This window comes from Zootoca vivipara, chromosome 11 (genome assembly GCF_963506605.1).
Source record: "Zootoca vivipara chromosome 11, rZooViv1.1, whole genome shotgun sequence".
In the NCBI taxonomy this organism is placed as follows: domain Eukaryota; kingdom Metazoa; phylum Chordata; class Lepidosauria; order Squamata; family Lacertidae; genus Zootoca; species Zootoca vivipara.
Window position 1 is genome coordinate 52,177,188 of NC_083286.1, and position 17,056 is coordinate 52,194,243.

General features: G+C 44.2%; 1 protein-coding gene across 1 annotated transcript in view; it reads right to left on the reverse strand.

Annotated features, from left to right (window-relative positions):
• The window catches only part of DCC (DCC netrin 1 receptor), a 904,619-nt gene that overhangs the window by 243,179 nt on the left and 644,384 nt on the right, over window positions 1–17,056 (reverse strand). The window lies entirely within an intron of this gene.

Genomic DNA, 17,056 nt, shown 5'->3' on the forward strand with positions numbered 1-17,056 from the left:
TCGTTAGGAGGTAGCTCAAAGGGTCTGAGCCCAGGGTCTTTTGCGGTGGGCCATTAATCTCCTTCCAATCTTACCACTTTCTTTAAATAAAACAAAAACTTACTTTATTTCTGCTTATAGGGCAGCTGTGTACACTGCCACCCACCATTTTGATTTCCCAACAACTATGGATTTAAATTTGCATGTGAAAACATTATGCAAATTTGTGCCATGGGCTTGTGCCTTGAGTCCTTAAATGTCTAGAAACATCTGTTTCCGAAAGACTGTTTTCTGCAACACACACTGATACACGTGGAATACCATGGTCATAAGGCCCAAATACTGGATTCCTGAGAATCCTAGGATTATTAGGGATACAAGCCTAGAAACCTCTCAGGTCATCCTCAGGTCTCCCTGATGCCACCATTAATAACCAGATAATAATTAAAAAATAGATTTCATCAGCTTTCCTGAATATGTTAAAGGCCCACTGGAGGTAGCCATTGCAATTTTGTACAACCATGAACTAGTACCAGCAAGCCACGGAATATAAGCACAACACAATACAGAATCCAACCACAATGCAAAGAGACAAGAAATAAAATCAGAACTTGCAAACAAATGATTAAGACATTAGAAAAGTTTAAGTTGAGAATCAGTCTTAGGGTACCAGACGGAGGATTTCTGTACAGCTGCACCAAATGTGCAGAAACTAAAGACCTTGACACCCTCAACTTCACAGGGGATGGATAGTTCAGAAAATGAGGGGGATGAGGATTCAACAGAAGGATTCAACAACTAATCCCCTGCTGGCACAATCACACAGGCAGAGGTTACTCTCTGATGTTAAAGAATTACAAGAGACTTGCCAAAGGTCAGAGGTGGGGAAGCTTTTGTGTCCCAATGGCTGCATTCCCTCCTGGAGAAGCTTTTGGAGGCCACACACCAATGGTGGGCAAAGCAAGGGGCAAACCTGGGAGGAGCAATGGATGTGACAGAATGCTACACTGCAGCCATAGAGCATCAAAAGTCTTCTATGCACAGACTATCTATCCAGGCAACCAATAGGCACCATCACTGTTCAACCTGATAAAACCTGAAAAAGTACGTTTCCGAGCACAATTCAAAGTGTTGGTGCTGACCTTTAAAGCCCTAAATGGCCTCGGTCAGTATACCTGAAGGAGCGTCTCCACCCCCATCGTTCTGCCCAGACACTGAAGTCCAGCGCCGAGGGCCTTCTGGCGGTTCCCTCGCTGCAAGAAGCCAAGCTACAGGGAACCAGGCAGAGGGCCTTCTCGGTAGTGGCACCCACCCTGTGGAACGCCCTCCCACCAGATGTCAAGGAAATAAAAAACTATCCGACTTATAGAAGACATCTGAAGGCAGCCCTGTTCAGGGAGGCTTTTAATGTTTAATAGATTATTGTATTTTAATGTCTGTTGGAAGCAGCCCAGAGTGGCTGGGAAACCCAGCCAGATGGGCGAAGTATAAATTATTATTATTATTATTAAAAACACTTCAGCAAGGCTGCTAAGGGCTATAGTCCCAAGGGCCACACAGAAAGGTCTTCAGGGCCACATTTATTCCCCAGTTCTGATGTTCCCCATCCCTGCCCTAGGCGATCAAATCTACTGCTACAAAAATTTCAGTCATTGCTCTGGCAGGGCATACTGATACCTGACCTATGTTGGGTCTTCCCAGACTTGGGTTGGCTGTGCCACAGGGGCAGGCAGTCGAGGAGCTGACCTTTTAAATGTTCCTACAGTGCCCTGGAGTGATACTACATTAGACAGTGTGGGAATGTGAAAATGGTGGGTGGATGCAAACCCATCTTCTACAGATCGCAGCAATGCTGCTGTTACTGCTTCTCATCATAACCAATAAACTAGCCAGGTTGGAGGGTCTACCAGTGTCAAAGGTGGTCCTCTTGCAGTAGCTCAGTGGCAGAGCATCTGTTCTGCATGCAGAAGTTTCCAGGTTCAATCATTGGCATTTTCAGGTAGGGCTGGGCTTGGGAAAGACCCCTGTTTGGACACCCGGAGAGCTGCTGCCAGTCTGGACCAATGGTCTGACTCAGTATAAGGCAGATTTCTGTGTTCCTACTGTGCAAGGGACCCCACATCTCATGCTGATGTTGGTTGTGAAGCCAGCTTCCTTTGGATTCAAAATCCAGCCTACATCCTTGGCGATGCCCTTTCTGATGTATACCTGAGCAACAGCTAAATCAGCTCAACCAAACTTCATCAGTAGCAATGTGATGCCTTGCTTAACTCACCAACCAGCCAACAACATGCTTTACTATGCAGCTGTCTGCATGTATTGAAAAGTCCACTGAGCTCAGTAGAGTTTATTACCAGGTAAGCTTGTGAAAAATGGCAGCCTTAAATAAAAGGATTTAAATTGGCTCTTTTGGATTCAGGCTGAAATTCTATTGGCTGTTCTAAGTGCTCCAGATATCAGTAATGAACCTGAGTTCAGAAGCCATTTCATGCATCTCCACCCCCTATCCTCTTGCAATTCTGCAAACAGTGATGTGCTTACAACATAACATTTTTTTTGCTATTACTGGTGAAGGGAAAGCCCATACCCCTTTCACCTTTGCAAGCTGCTAGCAGGATGGCAGTGAATAGTAAACATGTAATTTACACTCAGAGTACAATACAAAAAGAGACAAGTACTGTACAGCAACAACCATTCTTTTTATATTTCTCTAGGTTCCTTCTAAATCAATGAAAGTTTTTTACAACCATGCTCAATCATTTCATTCCTTTTCCTTTATTTTCTAAACCAGGATTATTTGGCTTCCACAATAGATTGTACAAATCTGCAGACAATGGGCACTCCCTTAATGCTTTGTCCTTGCACAGTCATTTAAACATGTGCCAGAATACTTTTGCCCAGGAATTAATGGCTGAACAAGGTGGAAATGAATCTAACAGCCAGGTCCATTACTGTTAATTATCTCTACAGCCATTTCCAATGTGCAAAGCACTTTACAGCTTACAGCTCATTTATCCTCACAGGAATCTTGCAAGACTTGCCCAAGCCCACACAGCAACCTTTGTCAGTCAACAAGGATTGAAACCAGAGTTGCTCCATTTCTGTACTCAGTCTTTCCCCCCTTTTTTTAAAGGATCCTAGTGTTGTGCCAAATATGTCTCCAGATTCCCTCCCCAACCATTCTCCATCAATTAATGAGGAAAAAAATGCACCTGAAATTTAACAAAAGAGGCAAAATGGCGGGGTTTGATGCATTTGCCTCATTTTTTAAAAATCCTGAAGGAGGAATCTGTGAAATGTTCTTTTGTTAAACCTACAAATCATCTGGCATGGAGGGGAAGGGAGACGTGGAAGTTGCCAATTATCAACCACTGAGATGAGTTCCATGGCTGGTGCCATTTGTAAATTCAGAGGCAAGTCTCAGGATGCCCTTTTGCCTCAGTCTTAATTAAACCTTCAAAGAGTCCTGGAAATGGTACTTTGGCGAAGGAGCTAAGGATGAGGTTGGACATGGGTGGAACATAGGAAGCTGCCTCACACTAGGGTTAGACCCCAAGTCCATGAAGACCCGAAACCCTGTCAATAGATGGACCAGTGGGCAGACTCAGTTCAAAGTGGCTCCCTACATTGCTTTCTGCTGCTCCAGAGGGATTGCCAGAAGGGACATTCTGACCAAACATTAGGAAGAACTTTCAGTGAGAGCTGTTTAATAGATTGGACTCCCTCAGAAGATGGTGGGTTTTCTTTCACTGGAGTATTTTAAGCGGTGGTTGGATGGTCATCTGTCAGCAATTCTTTAGCTGTGATTCATGTATTGCAGTGGGTTGGATGAGATTACTATGGCGGCCCCTTCCAACTCTCTACAATTCTATGATTCCTATGCTCTGAAGTTCATTGACCATTCTAGGACAGCCAGAGGTAGATAACTGATTATTTCTGTTTTGTTTCATTTTGTTTTGTATACAAGCCCAGAAAGTGCAGAAGAGCAAAGTTGAGCCATTCTGATTCGGATTAGATCTCTTGACTGATTTAATCTGCCAGTACAAGAACGGAACAGCCAACAGCAAGTATATAAACACACAATGGCAGAAGAGAAGAGCTTCTCACCAGGTCATAATAGGGGCATTGCTCCCTCTCATAAGGCCTGTTATTAGAGGCTAAGGGGACCTATATATTTCTAATAAGCCATTAGTGCTGCTAAGAGAGCATTATAATAACGGACATCTGGCCTTTTGCTCAGAGACCCAAGCACACAACCCATCAAGACGATACTTAAATGAGGCCAGCAATTTCCCTTATGGACATTTATCTACATCTCATCGACACTGTGTGATTGCTAAGAAAAAGCAATGGAGTTGGTGGAAAACTAAAGAACTTCTCTTAAACATCACCCTCAGCTATTGGATCGGGGCCTGCTTGTACAAACATTTATTGGGGTGGGGGGCTAGAAGAAGAGTTTGGATTTGATATCCTGCTTTATCACTACCCTAAGGAGTCTCAAAGCGGCTAACATTCTCCTTTCCCTTCCTCCCCCACAACAAACACTCTGTGAGGTGAGTGGGGCTGAGAGACTTCAGAGAAGTGTGACTAGCCCAAGGTCACCCAGTAGCTGCATGTGGAGGAGCGGAGACGCGAACCCGGTCCCCCAGATTATGAGTTTACCGCTCTTAACCACTACACCACACTGGCTAGGTGGTAAGCATCCATATCAGGAAAAAAGGAGCTGCTTTCTCATACCACAACATGAAAGGAAAGGAAAGTAAGAAAATGGGAAAGAGAATGGATGACCCAGAGAGAAAGGAGTCCCCATATATTTAAAGCACTATGATACCACTTAAAACAGTTGTAGGTTCCCCCAAAGTATTCTGAGAGTTACAATTTTGTAAGGGTACTTAGAGTTAGGAAACCGTTCTTCCCCTACCAGAGCTACAATTCCAAAGTTCCCTGGGGATGGGGAGAGACTTAAACCACTCTGGAAATTAGCTACAGCTACCATAATTCTTTGCGGGAAACCATGACTATTTAAAGTAGTACCATAGGGCTTTAAATGTATGGTTGCTCCAGCCATACAAGTTGCTGGGGGTCACAAGTGTAGGCAAATTGTTGCTACACTGAAGTCTCATTGACAGGCTTCCTATAAGCAGCAGAAATACAATACAACTCCAGGAAGCTTGGTTGGGTTAAGACAACCCAGCTGTTCCATGCTTTGCTTTTGGTCCCACAAAGCTCTAAGTTATGCCTTTACTTGTTCTGGAGTGCTTTTGAGAAGAACATGGAGCCTTGAGATCTTGGAGTACCCCCAGCAAGCTCATAAGTATGCACAGAGAAGGGTCTCAGAATGGAAGAAGCTTCTTGGGGAGGCTGTCCTGGACAAGACTGTCCTAATATAAATATATTTATATTGAAGGATTGCATCCCTCACTATTTTTGTAACAAATGTTAGTAGGACATCTCCTGGTTGTGGTCTCTGTCTAGCTTTCCCTCGTATGAACAGCTCTCAATCATTTCCACCACCCACTCTTCACTCTTCCCCGTCCATTCTGAAATTGTCTTTGCAATGTATGTTTCTAAATTCTGTTCTTCCTCTGAAACTGGTAACCCCCTTATCTTCAAGGTTTTCAGTCTGATGCAAGATAACAACCTTATCTCTCCATCTTTGAATGTAGCATTAAGTGATCACAACACCTGCTGGGGGGTCTCAGCCATTGCATTTGCTATGTTCTGCTTGCAAAAGGCAACTTTTTCATGTCTGATGGGAGGAAACAGGATGTATTTTTTCATCATAAGCATTTTTGCTGTATTCCATTAGCAAATTGCTGCCGATACAAGTGCGCAACAGCAGGAGGGGTGGCAGGTGAGGATACAGAATTGCTGGCAGAGCTGAGCTGAGCTGAGGAAGCTCAAAAGAGCATCTGGCCACCCTGTCTCTCGCTTGAGCCCCAAGCTAATGGTCTCTCGCTTTCATGAGCACAGAAAAATTAAAAGGGAACGGAGGGAACTGCCAATGCTACAAACCAATTAGCTTTGTACAAACTGTGCGTGATCAAAGTGCCTACTAACAACATGCATATCCTAGAATGTATGAACTTACGCAGTGTAAGCCTGAAAAAAATTCACAGATCTCCTCCTCCCACCATCACAGCATCCATTCTGTTAGTTTTGGCATGCACCATCTGAGGAAATGGAGTGAATCTAAATTTAGAAGCCCAAACAAAGCCCTCTCCCAACTCCAGTGCACCAAGACCTTTTAACATCTGCCTTATGTCAAATCAGATCACCCAACCCATCTAGTCCAGCTCTGACCACTCAGAATGCTTACAGCTTCCTCCTGGGTTAGGTATCTCCCTGCCCTCAGCTTTCCCTGTAACCAGAGATCTTTACCACTGAATATGCCAGGGACTGAACCTGGGATTTTGTGTATGCAAAGTGCATGCTTTGCCGCCAACTCATCAGTCTCCCCTTCACAAAATCAATAACCATTTAGTGCGGTGTAATGTCCTGATTAGACATGCAAGCAGGGAAGTTCCCAGTTTGAATATCAGCCACAAACTCACTTGGCAAGCCAGCACAGGCTCAGCCACATGGCAATTCTGGTGCACGCAATGATTGTTTTGTAGCATGTTGCAGATGAAAATGGGAACACTTGTGTTCACGTTAAGCTTTCTCTCTCTTCTCTTGAAAAGGATCATTCAAGGAACTTCCAAACAGTTGCTGTTTTCAGGTGTGATTCAATTACATACTGGCATACTCAGGTCATGCACCGGAAGTTGATTTGGAGGTTTTGCGCAACAAACCTGCTTTCCCAAAAGTTTGGACTTTTTGCAATAATGAAAGTGATGGGGAACGGCACTGCAAAATGACAAATAGTAACTGCATAATGTAACATCGTGGGACCCAGGTGGTGCTGTGGTTAAACCACTGAGCCTAGGGCTTGCTGATCAGAAGGTCGGCGGTTCGAATCCCTGCAATGGGGTGAGCTCCCGTTGCTTGGTCCCAGCTCCTGCCAACCTAGCAGTTCGAAAGCACATCAAAGTGCAAGTAGATAAATAGGAACCACTACAGCGGGAAGGTAAACGGCGTTTCCATGTGCTGCTCTGGTTTGCCAGAAGCGACTTTGTCATGCTGGCCACATGACCTGGAAGCTATACGCCAGCTCCCTCAGCCAATAATGCGAGATGAGCGCACAACCCCAGAGTCGGTCACGACTGGACCTAATGGTCAGGGGTCCCTTTACCTTTAATGTAACATCATCTAACCTCCTCACGAACAAATCAGGCTGAATTCTCAACAAGCGGGTAACCTGGAAGGTCAGTTCAGACACACTGTCACCTCTGCTCTTATTGGGTGCAAAAATACAAAAGGATGTCTTCAAACATAAAGTCTGGTTTAGGGAGCTCCAGTCTCATGCATGTGGCCAGTTACATGGTTCAAAGGGAAGAGGGAGAGAGGAATAGGAAACAAGCAATACTTCTTCCTTCCCTGAAGGTGAGGCATGTGTGTGTGAATTAGCTGTGCCTTCTCTGGAAATTTACAGCTCTGTGGTCCTTAACTCCTTACTTACTAGCAATTATGCAAAGTTCTGTTTGGCTGCATAAAATCTCCCACAGCCAGGAGGGTCACTGGTCTCCACTAACACTCCTGAGACTGTTACCTGGAGATCAGTGAGAGGGCCCTAGTTTTCCTTTGAGGTCTTGTGCAGCTCTTGGATGATCCTGACAGAAAGTTGGAGGGGTAGACCACATTGGAGGGAGGGCAAAAGAGATTGTCTTAGTGGACCTTTTGCCACAGCGCATTGAATTGCCTCTCTCAGGACCCAATCCACATCACCTCACAGAAAGAGAGAGGTAATGTTCCTTCGCTGAAGTCTTTTCACTCTTTGCTTGTCTGCTGACATGGAGCAGTGTTTCTCAACCAGTGTGCCTCCAGATGTTTTGGGACTACAACTCCCATCATTCCTGACCACTGGTCTTGCTAGCTAGGGATGATGGGAGTTGTAGTCCCAAAACATCTGGAGGCACACTGGTTGAGAAACACTGACATGGAGAGTAAAGTGAATCATCAGCAACAGGAGCAGCAGACTCAGGAGGGTACAGGGAATCGCAGCATGTCCTCTATTGGAAGCACAGGCATAATCCTTGACACTGCACCTAGTTCCATAGCTCAGTGGTAAAACATTTGCTTTGAATGCAGAAGGTTCCAGGTTCAATTTATGACCTTTCCAGATAGGACTTTGCATGTCCTCTGAAAACTTGGAGAACCCATCAGTATGAAGAGCTAGATGGACCAATATTGAGCTAGGTGGACCAATGACTTGGTATAAGGTACCCTTCTAACTCCCTATCTCTGGTCCTCCTAAACCAGGCATGGTCAAACCTGGCCCTCCAGCTGTTTTGGGACTACAATTCCCATCATCCCTGACCACTGGTCCTGTTAGCTAGGGATGATGGGAGTTGTAGTCCCAAAACATCTGGAGGGCCATGTTTGGCCATGCCTGTCCTAAATGGAAGGACTAGGTTCCAGCAGGCAATATTAGCTTGGTTAATATTGCCTGCTGGAACCTAGTCCTTCCATTTAGGACAGGCATGTATAGGTACATTTCTGAGTGAAAGAATGAAGCTGTGCCTGCAATTTTAATTTAAAATACAGTGTAGCCAAGTCTGGGAGAAAGTGGCCTAAGGGCTGCTTCACATGAGACTAATGTGCTACTTTTGCCACCTAGGACTGTTATGTTATATTCATTTTGTTTCGTCCTGGAAGTGAAAACTCCAAACAAGTTCCAGAAGCTTACACTTTGTTTGCAACAGATCATGGTCAGTGTGTCTCTTTGTTGCTGTGCCAAAATCTCTGGCAAGTGTCTCTGTCCCCTTTCATTTTCAAAAATCCAGGCACAAGCGAAAAAATTGCCAGTAAGGCTGTAAAGTTTAAACAGAAAGTTCATTGGCCTGCAAATGGCACTTGTGCTCTAAATCCATTATGTGTAAGCAAGCAAAAAAAGAAAAGAAAAGAAGAAGAAGTAAGTTCCTGCAATGATTAATTAAAGTAATAAAAACTCATTATGTGATCATAAATTGTGGGTATGCATCGACCACTATCTCGTTTCCTATCACTTTAGGTAGAAAAAATGTAAATTTTCTAGAGTTTGGGAAATAATGATGTGTTGCCAAAAGTTGTTTTAAATAAAAACTTCCCCACCAAAAATCTCTCTCTCTCTCTCTCTCTCTCTCTCTCTCTCTCTCTCTCTCTCTCTCTCTCTGTGTGTGTGTGTGTGTGTGTGTGCACCCACCCACACCCACACCACACAATAATAAAATGCAGCATGGACTGAACATACATTAACATTGACAGTAACTGCAAAATATAAGAAGGTGGATTACACTATACAACTTCAGACACACAGTTCTATGAACAGACCATAACTCAAGTTCAGAGTAGCTGCCTTCCATGCAGTGTTGTTGTTGTTTAGTCGTTTAGTCGTGTCCGACTCTTCGTGACCCCATGGACCATAGCACGCCAGGCACTCCTGTCTTGCACTGCCTCCCGCAGTTTGGTCAAACTCATGTTCGTAGCTTCGAGAACACTGTCCAACCATCTTGTCCTCTGACGTCCCCTTCTCCTAGTGCCCTCCATCTTTCCCAACATCAGGGTCTTTTCCAAGGATTCTTCTCTTCTCATGAGGTGGCCAAAGTATTGGAGCCTCAGCTTCACGATCTGTCCTTCCAGGGAGCACTCAGGGCTGATTTCCTTAAGAATGGATAGGTTTGATCTTCTAGCAGTCCATGGGACTCTCAAGAGTCTCCTCCAGCACCATAATTCAAAAGCATCAATTCTTCGGCGATCAGCCTTCTTTATGGTCCAGCTCTCACTTCCATACATCACTACTGGGAAAACCATAGCTTTAACTATACGGACCTTTGTCGGCAAGGTGATGTCTCTGCTTTTTAAGATGCTGTCTAGGTTTGTCATTGCTTTTCTCCCAAGAAGCAGGCGTCTTTTAATTTCGTGACTGCTGTCACCATCTGCAGTAATCAAGGAGCCCAAGAAAGTAAAATCTCTCACTGCCTCCATTTCTTCCCCTTCTATTTGCCAGGAGGTGATGGGACCAGTGGCCATGATCTTGGATTTTTGGAGGTTGAGCTTCAGACCATATTTTGCGCTCTCCTCTTTCACCCTCATTAAAAGGTTCTTTAATTCCTCCTCGCTTTCTGCCATCAAGGTTGTGTCATCTGCATATCTGAGGTTGTTGATATTTCTTCCGGCAATCTTAATTCCAGCTTGGGATTCATCCAGTCCAGCCTTTCGCATGATGAATTCTGCATATAAGTTAAATAAGCAGGGAGACAATATACAACCTTGTCGTACTCCTTTCCCAATTTTGAACCACTCAGTTGTTCCATATCCAGTTCTAACTGTAGCTTCTTGTCCCACATAGAGATTTCTCAGGAGACAGATGAGGTGATCAGGCACTCCCATTTCTTTAAGAACTTGCCATAGTTTGCTGTGGTCGACACAGTCAAAGGCTTTTGCATAGTCAATGAAGCAGAAGTAGATGTTTTTCTGGAACTCTCTAGCTTTCTCCATAATCCAGCGCATGTTTGCTATTTGGTCTCTGGTTCCTCTGCCCTTTCGAAATCCAGCTTGCACTTCTGGGAGTTCTCGGTCCACATACTGCCTAAGCCTGCCTTGTAGAATTTTAAGCATAACCTTGCTAGCGTGTGAAATGAGCGCAATAGTGCGGTAGTTGGAGCATTCTTTGGCACTGCCCTTCTTTGGAATTGGGATGTAGACTGATCTTCTCCAATCCTTTGGCCATTGCTGAGTTTTCCAAACTTGCTGGCATATTGGGTGTAGCACCTTAACAGCATCATCTTTTAAAATTTTAAATAGTTCAGCTGGAATATCATCACTTCCACTGGCCTTGTTATTAGCAGTGCTTTCTAAGGCCCATTTGACTTCACTCTCCAAGATGTCTGGCTCAAGGTCAGCAACCACACTACCTGGGGTGTACGAGACCTCCCTGTCTTTCTGGTATAATTCCTCTGTGTATTCTTGCCACCTCTTCTTGATGTCTTCTGCTTCTGTTAGGTCCTTACCACTTTTGTCCTTGATTATGGTAATCTTTGTACGAAATGTTCCTTTCATATCTCCAATTTTCTTGAACAGATCTCTGGTTTTCCCCATTCTATTGTTTTCCTCTATTTCTTTGCATTGCTCATTTAAGAAGACCCTCTTGTCTCTCCTTGCTGTTTTTTGGAAATCTGCATTCAGTTTCCTGTATCTTTCCCTATCTCCCTTGCATTTTGCTTGCCTCCTCTCCTCCGCTATTTGTAAGGCCTCGTTGGACAGCCATTTTGCTTTCTTGCATTTCCTTTTCCTTGGGATGGTTTTCGTTGCTGCCTCCTGTATAATGTTACGAGCCTCCATCCATAGTTCTTCAGGCACTCTGTCCACCAAATCTAAATCCTTAAACCTGTTCCTCACTTCCACTGTGTATTCATAAGGGATTTGATTCAGATTGTATCTTACTGGCCCAGTGGTTTTTCCTACTTTCTTCAGTTTAAGCTGGAATTTTGCTATAAGAAGCTGATGATCTGAGTTACAGTCAGCTCCAGGTCTTGTTTTTGCTGATTGTATAGAGCTTCTCCATCTTTGGCTGCAGAGAATATAATCAATCTGATTTCGATGCTGCCCATTTGGTGATATCCATGTGTAGAGTCGTCTCTTGTGTTGTTGGAAGAGAGTGTTTGTGATGACCAGCTTGTTCTCTTGACAGAACTCTATTAGCCTTTGCCCTGCTTCATTTTGAACTCCAAGGCCAAACTTGCCAGTTGTTCCTTTTATCTCTTGATTCCCTACTTTAGCATTCCAATCCCTGTAATGAGAAGAACATCCTTCTTTGGTGTCATTTCTAGAAGGTGTTGTAGGTCTTCATAGAATTGGTCAATTTCACTTTCTTCAGCTCCAGTAGTTGGTGCATAAACTTGGATTACTGTGATGTTAAAAGGTCTGCCTTGGATTCGTATCGAGATCATTCTGTCATTTTTGAGATTGCATCCCATTACAGCTTTTGCCACTCTTTTGTTGACTATGAGGGCCACTCCATTTCTACTACAGGATTCTTGCCCACAGTAGTAGATATGATAGTCACCCGAACGGAATTCGCCCATTCCCTTCCATTTTAGTTCACTGATGCCCAGGATGTCGATATTTATTCTTGTCATCTCATTTTTGACCACATCCAGCTTACCTCTATTCATGGTTCTTACATTCCAGGTTCCTATGCAATATTTTTCTTTACAGCATCGGACTTTCCTTTCGCTTCCAGGCATATCCGCAACTGAGCGTCCTTTCGGCTTTGGCCCAGCCGCTTCATCAGCTCTGAATCTACTTGTACTTGTCCTCCGCTCTTCCTCAGTAGCATGTTGGACGCCTTCCGACCTGAGGGGCTCATCTTCCAGCGTCATAACTTTTATATGCCTGTTGTCTTTGTCCATGGAGTTTTCTTGGCAGGGATACTGGAGTGGCTTGCCAGTTCCTTCTCCAGGTGGATCACGTTTAGTCAAAACTCTCCACTATGACCTGTCCATCTTGGGTGGCCCTGCATGGCATAGCTCATAGCTTCTCTGAGTTATTCAAGCCCCTTCGCCACGACAAGGCATTGATCCATGCAGTGTTAGGGAAAGTGAAAAAAGGGTTAATTATCCATGTGTTAGCAGATATGTCACACACAGACCCACAGCTGCAGGCATCTTGTGACTTTCTTATCTGAGTTGCTAGACAAGTTTAGCATGTAGCACTGAGTATGCACAATGAAACCTTGGTTCCTGAACACCTCCATTTTGGAACATTTTGGCTCCCGAATGCTGAAAACCCAAAAGTAACTGCTCCGGTTTTTGAACAATTTTCAGAAGCTGAACGGTCTTCCGGAACAGATTGCATTCGAAAACCGAAGTTCCACTGTATAGGACTTGGGTTACAGCATTAATTATTAGAGACTGTTGAAGAAATCTATGGAACTGTGGAAATGTGGTAAACTTTGAGAAGAGATCGTCTGAGGGAAGTTGAATAACTTTCAAGATTTCTGGACTCAGAGAACTCTGGCAGTTGCAGAACTTTGTTAGCAACTGAATTTTTGAACTTGTCTTGTGGACTTTGTCACAGTAAAGACTTTGTAAGCAAAGAACCCTCTCTGGGCTCAGAGAGTGAAGATGTCTTGTAGCATATACCTGGTAGTGTTTGTGTATGTCACGTAAAAGCTATCTTGAGCACACAGTTGTTTCCTGCGGTGAGCTTAACCACTTGAATCAATTTCCACGGCACATATGCAACACCCAACATGCAGAAGGGTGCCAGGTTCACTCCTCAGGCATCTCCAGGTATGATTCAGAAGGACTTCTGCTGGAAACCCTGAGACCTGATGCTAGTCAGTGTGGACAATACTGAGCTAGATTGATCAATGGTCAACTCAGTATGAGGCAACTTTCTATGGATATCATGCCTTATTTAAGTTGGTTGGTATTTCTGATTCCCTTTAGACAGAATTCCATGGTGATCCTACATAGTCCTGAGTTCCGGCTGCAAAATCACATTTGTTACTTATATTAGGCCAGGGGTGGAGAACCTGTGGTCCTCTAGATATTGTTGGATTCCAAATCCCATCAGTCTCAGCCAGTATGTTCAATGGTCAGGAATGATGGGAGTTGTCCTACATTTGCAGGGCCCACATATCCCCTGTCTCTGTATTTTGCAGCAATTTGGAATTCCTGTCAAGTTTTGTTCTTAAAAAAAGGGGGGGAGGGAGTATTATTTCACTTCTCTCCTTCATTGGACGGGCAAATTGTTGTTCATGTTTGTGAGAAAAATCAATTGGACATACAGCCATAATGGCCGCTTTCATTTATGCGCCGAACAGGTCTCAGTAATTAACTGACACCAAACACTAGGAAATCAATTGGCAAAAATAACAGTGATCAGGCCTTCAGACTCAGAGTCACCCTATTATTGCCTCAATCAAGGGCTGCTGGGGCAGTGTTCACTTCATAGCTCAGCTGACACCTGTCATAAGCAATTAGTCAACTAGAAAGATGTGGGTTACGTGAGAGAAGGAACAATAGCTTGGAGATTTCAAAGAAATTCAATCACCCGAAAATGGTCCCTTAGGAAACAGAGGTCAGTTAATCTAGTCAGGCATTTTAGGTTCACTGAATAATAGTCACCTGCATTTTATTGTTATTTATTATACCAAAAATAAATATTAAACTAATGGTTTGTAACTCCATAGATAGGGTTGTCATATTTTGAAGAGCAAAAACTAGGGCGCTAGGACGGCCATTCAAAGCAAATAAATGCAGTTTGTCTTAAATGTTACCCCTGAAAAGGAGAAGATGTCTTGGAAAAAGAGGACACCTGGCAACCTGGCATAGGAATATAGAGACCTGTCTTACTCTGGGTTAGACCACTGGTCTATCTAGCTCAATATTGTCTACACCAGCTGACAGTGGCTCTCTAGGGGTTCAGGTAGGAGTATTCCGCAGCCCTAGCTGGTGATGCTGGATCAGGCCAATGGCCCATCTAGTCCAGAATCCTGCTCTCACAGTGGCCACCCAGATAACTATGGGAAGTCCACAATCAAGAATTAAGTGCATCAACACTCTCCCCTCCTGCAGTTTCCAGTAGCTGCCATGCCTCTGACAGTGGATATAGAACATAGGCACCAGAGTTAGTAGCCGTTGATAGCCTAATCTTGCATTAATTTTTTGAAACCTCTTTTAAAACCACCATCAGGGGCAGATATAGGGCCATTTTGGTCACATTTTGGGCACACTGGGCCTGGAGCCTCAGAGGTGCCACAACTATGATTTACAATGGAGTGCGAGAGGTGGAGGGGCCTTGAATTTTGGCATCACACAGGAATTTGAGACCCAAAGATCTGCCACTGGTAGCATTTGTCTGGATTGTCCTACTCTCGTGTAGGACCATGGCAGAGACACATGCCCGACTGGCTTGTTCTCTCCCTCCTGGTCATTCATTCGGGAGCTTCAAAAGCTTTTCCCATCCCGAACATCACAGCGACTGATGCCAAGAAACATCAGCACACTTATGGAGCTGCAGAGTTCGCGCAGTTGCGTAACAGAACTCAGCAACTCAGCATTTGGGCTAATCTATTTTTATTTACATATAAACACACACATAGCACTGCAGCATGGCTCCCCCTCTCTTTAGCATCAGGCAGCAAAGAGAAAGAACAAAGGACAATATCCTACTTCACGGAACACAGTAACACAAAACACCCTGTCTCCGTCACTTCCCACACTGTGGAATGAAAACGTACACCGTCATGTGATAGACAACAATCCCATGACTGCAGACACAGTGCAAGAATCCTAACAGCCTATTACTTTTCTGGCATTCAAGCACCACTTAAAACCAGCATGGTGGTGTTGGCATCCATCTGCCTTGAGAGACAATGGAGTGCACCTGTGGGGATGAAGTCAAACTGCTGTGTTGGCAGCACCAAAGTGACCTACCTCTCCGGGGTGCAAGCCTGGGCAGTTTGCATGGAGGTCCTGCACTGCCCAGACAACAAGACCCCTCTCTCAGCCTCACTGATGTGGCCCAAAGGAGAGCACCAGCTTGGTTGCAGGAGTTGCCAGAAGGAGGAACACAAGGCACCATCCAACTGTCTTAGGGTTTACTCCTTAGCTTTTCCTTCTCCCAAAGATGTCCTGCAAGGCAGCAGTTATGTGTTTTTCTCCAGGGAATGAGTATAGGCACAAGGCAGTGGAGGCTTAGGATGAGAGTGAATTAAGAGTTAGGTTTAGGTTGGAGAGACTTAGGTTTACTCTCCAGCCTCCTTAGCCATTAAACTTACTGGGTGACCTCATTGCCAGTCAGCATCTCTCAGACTAACCGGCTTCACAGGGTTGTGGTGAGGATAGAATGAGGGAGACCATATACACTACTGTGAAATTTTACACATCTCCTTTACGCATTTGTCTAATTCTTTCCTAAAAGCATATAAAGTTAGAGGCCCGCCATTTCATTTTGTAGCAATATATTCCACAAATGAATTGCATATTGGACAAAGAACTCTGGTGTCTAATTCCCACCAATTCCATGGGGTAAGTCCACATTATATAGAATTATAGGAAAAGGAAACATTTTGATTGGACTCACAGGGAAAACGAATTGGGAGGGGGGCTCTAATGGAGTCCTCAAACCCTAGCAAATGCTTGTGTCTTTTCAATGAGGTCTGCCTTGTTCATCAGAAACCACAGGCTTATGTCTAGAGGGATGCAGACTCTATTTGCTCACCCAACGTCTTGCAAAATGGAACTATTTGCATCCCTGAAGGTAGCTATATGGTTTTTAATGAGCACAGCAGTTTCCAGTAATCCAAATGAGAGCCTGTGAGGAATATACATAATTAACATATGTGAATAATTAATGCCAGCAACAGGGGGAAGCGGAGAAGATTAAAACAAATAAACAAAGAGAGAGAAATAGCAACGGTAGAAATAGCGTAAGTATCTGTATTGTTGTGTGTATGTGAATGTGTATCATAGAGAGGCAGAAAACAGATGTATAGACGGACAGATGGAGCAGGGCTCATAGCAGATTTAGGGTATGTGGTTCAGATCTCAAAACAGAGGGTTGCCCTCCAAATCATTTTGGGAGGATCCCCCAACCAAATTCTGAGGATTCGTGGAGGTTGCAGTAAAGAAGAATGGAGGAGGTATTCCATTCTTCAAGTGGAAGTCTGTTTGATGAGCAGAATAGCAACATTAGCTGTTTGATGCAACCAGAGTTGGGGATAGGGTAAACCTTCTCCTCCTCTCGCTCCCCAACACCTATTGCCAATTATCTAGTCAGTATCAGGAGAGATACCTCCAACAGCAGAAATCTTATAAAGGAACTCTCAGGGAACCATGCCATGGCTATTTGAGCTATAAGTAATCTTTGTGTGCTCCACAAGACACATTTCTTCTCCAGCAAATATCTCAAATGGACTCCTTTTGGTTTCTGCTCAGTTGTGACAACAGAAAATTTTGGCTTCTCTTCCCCTTGAACTGTTTACCAT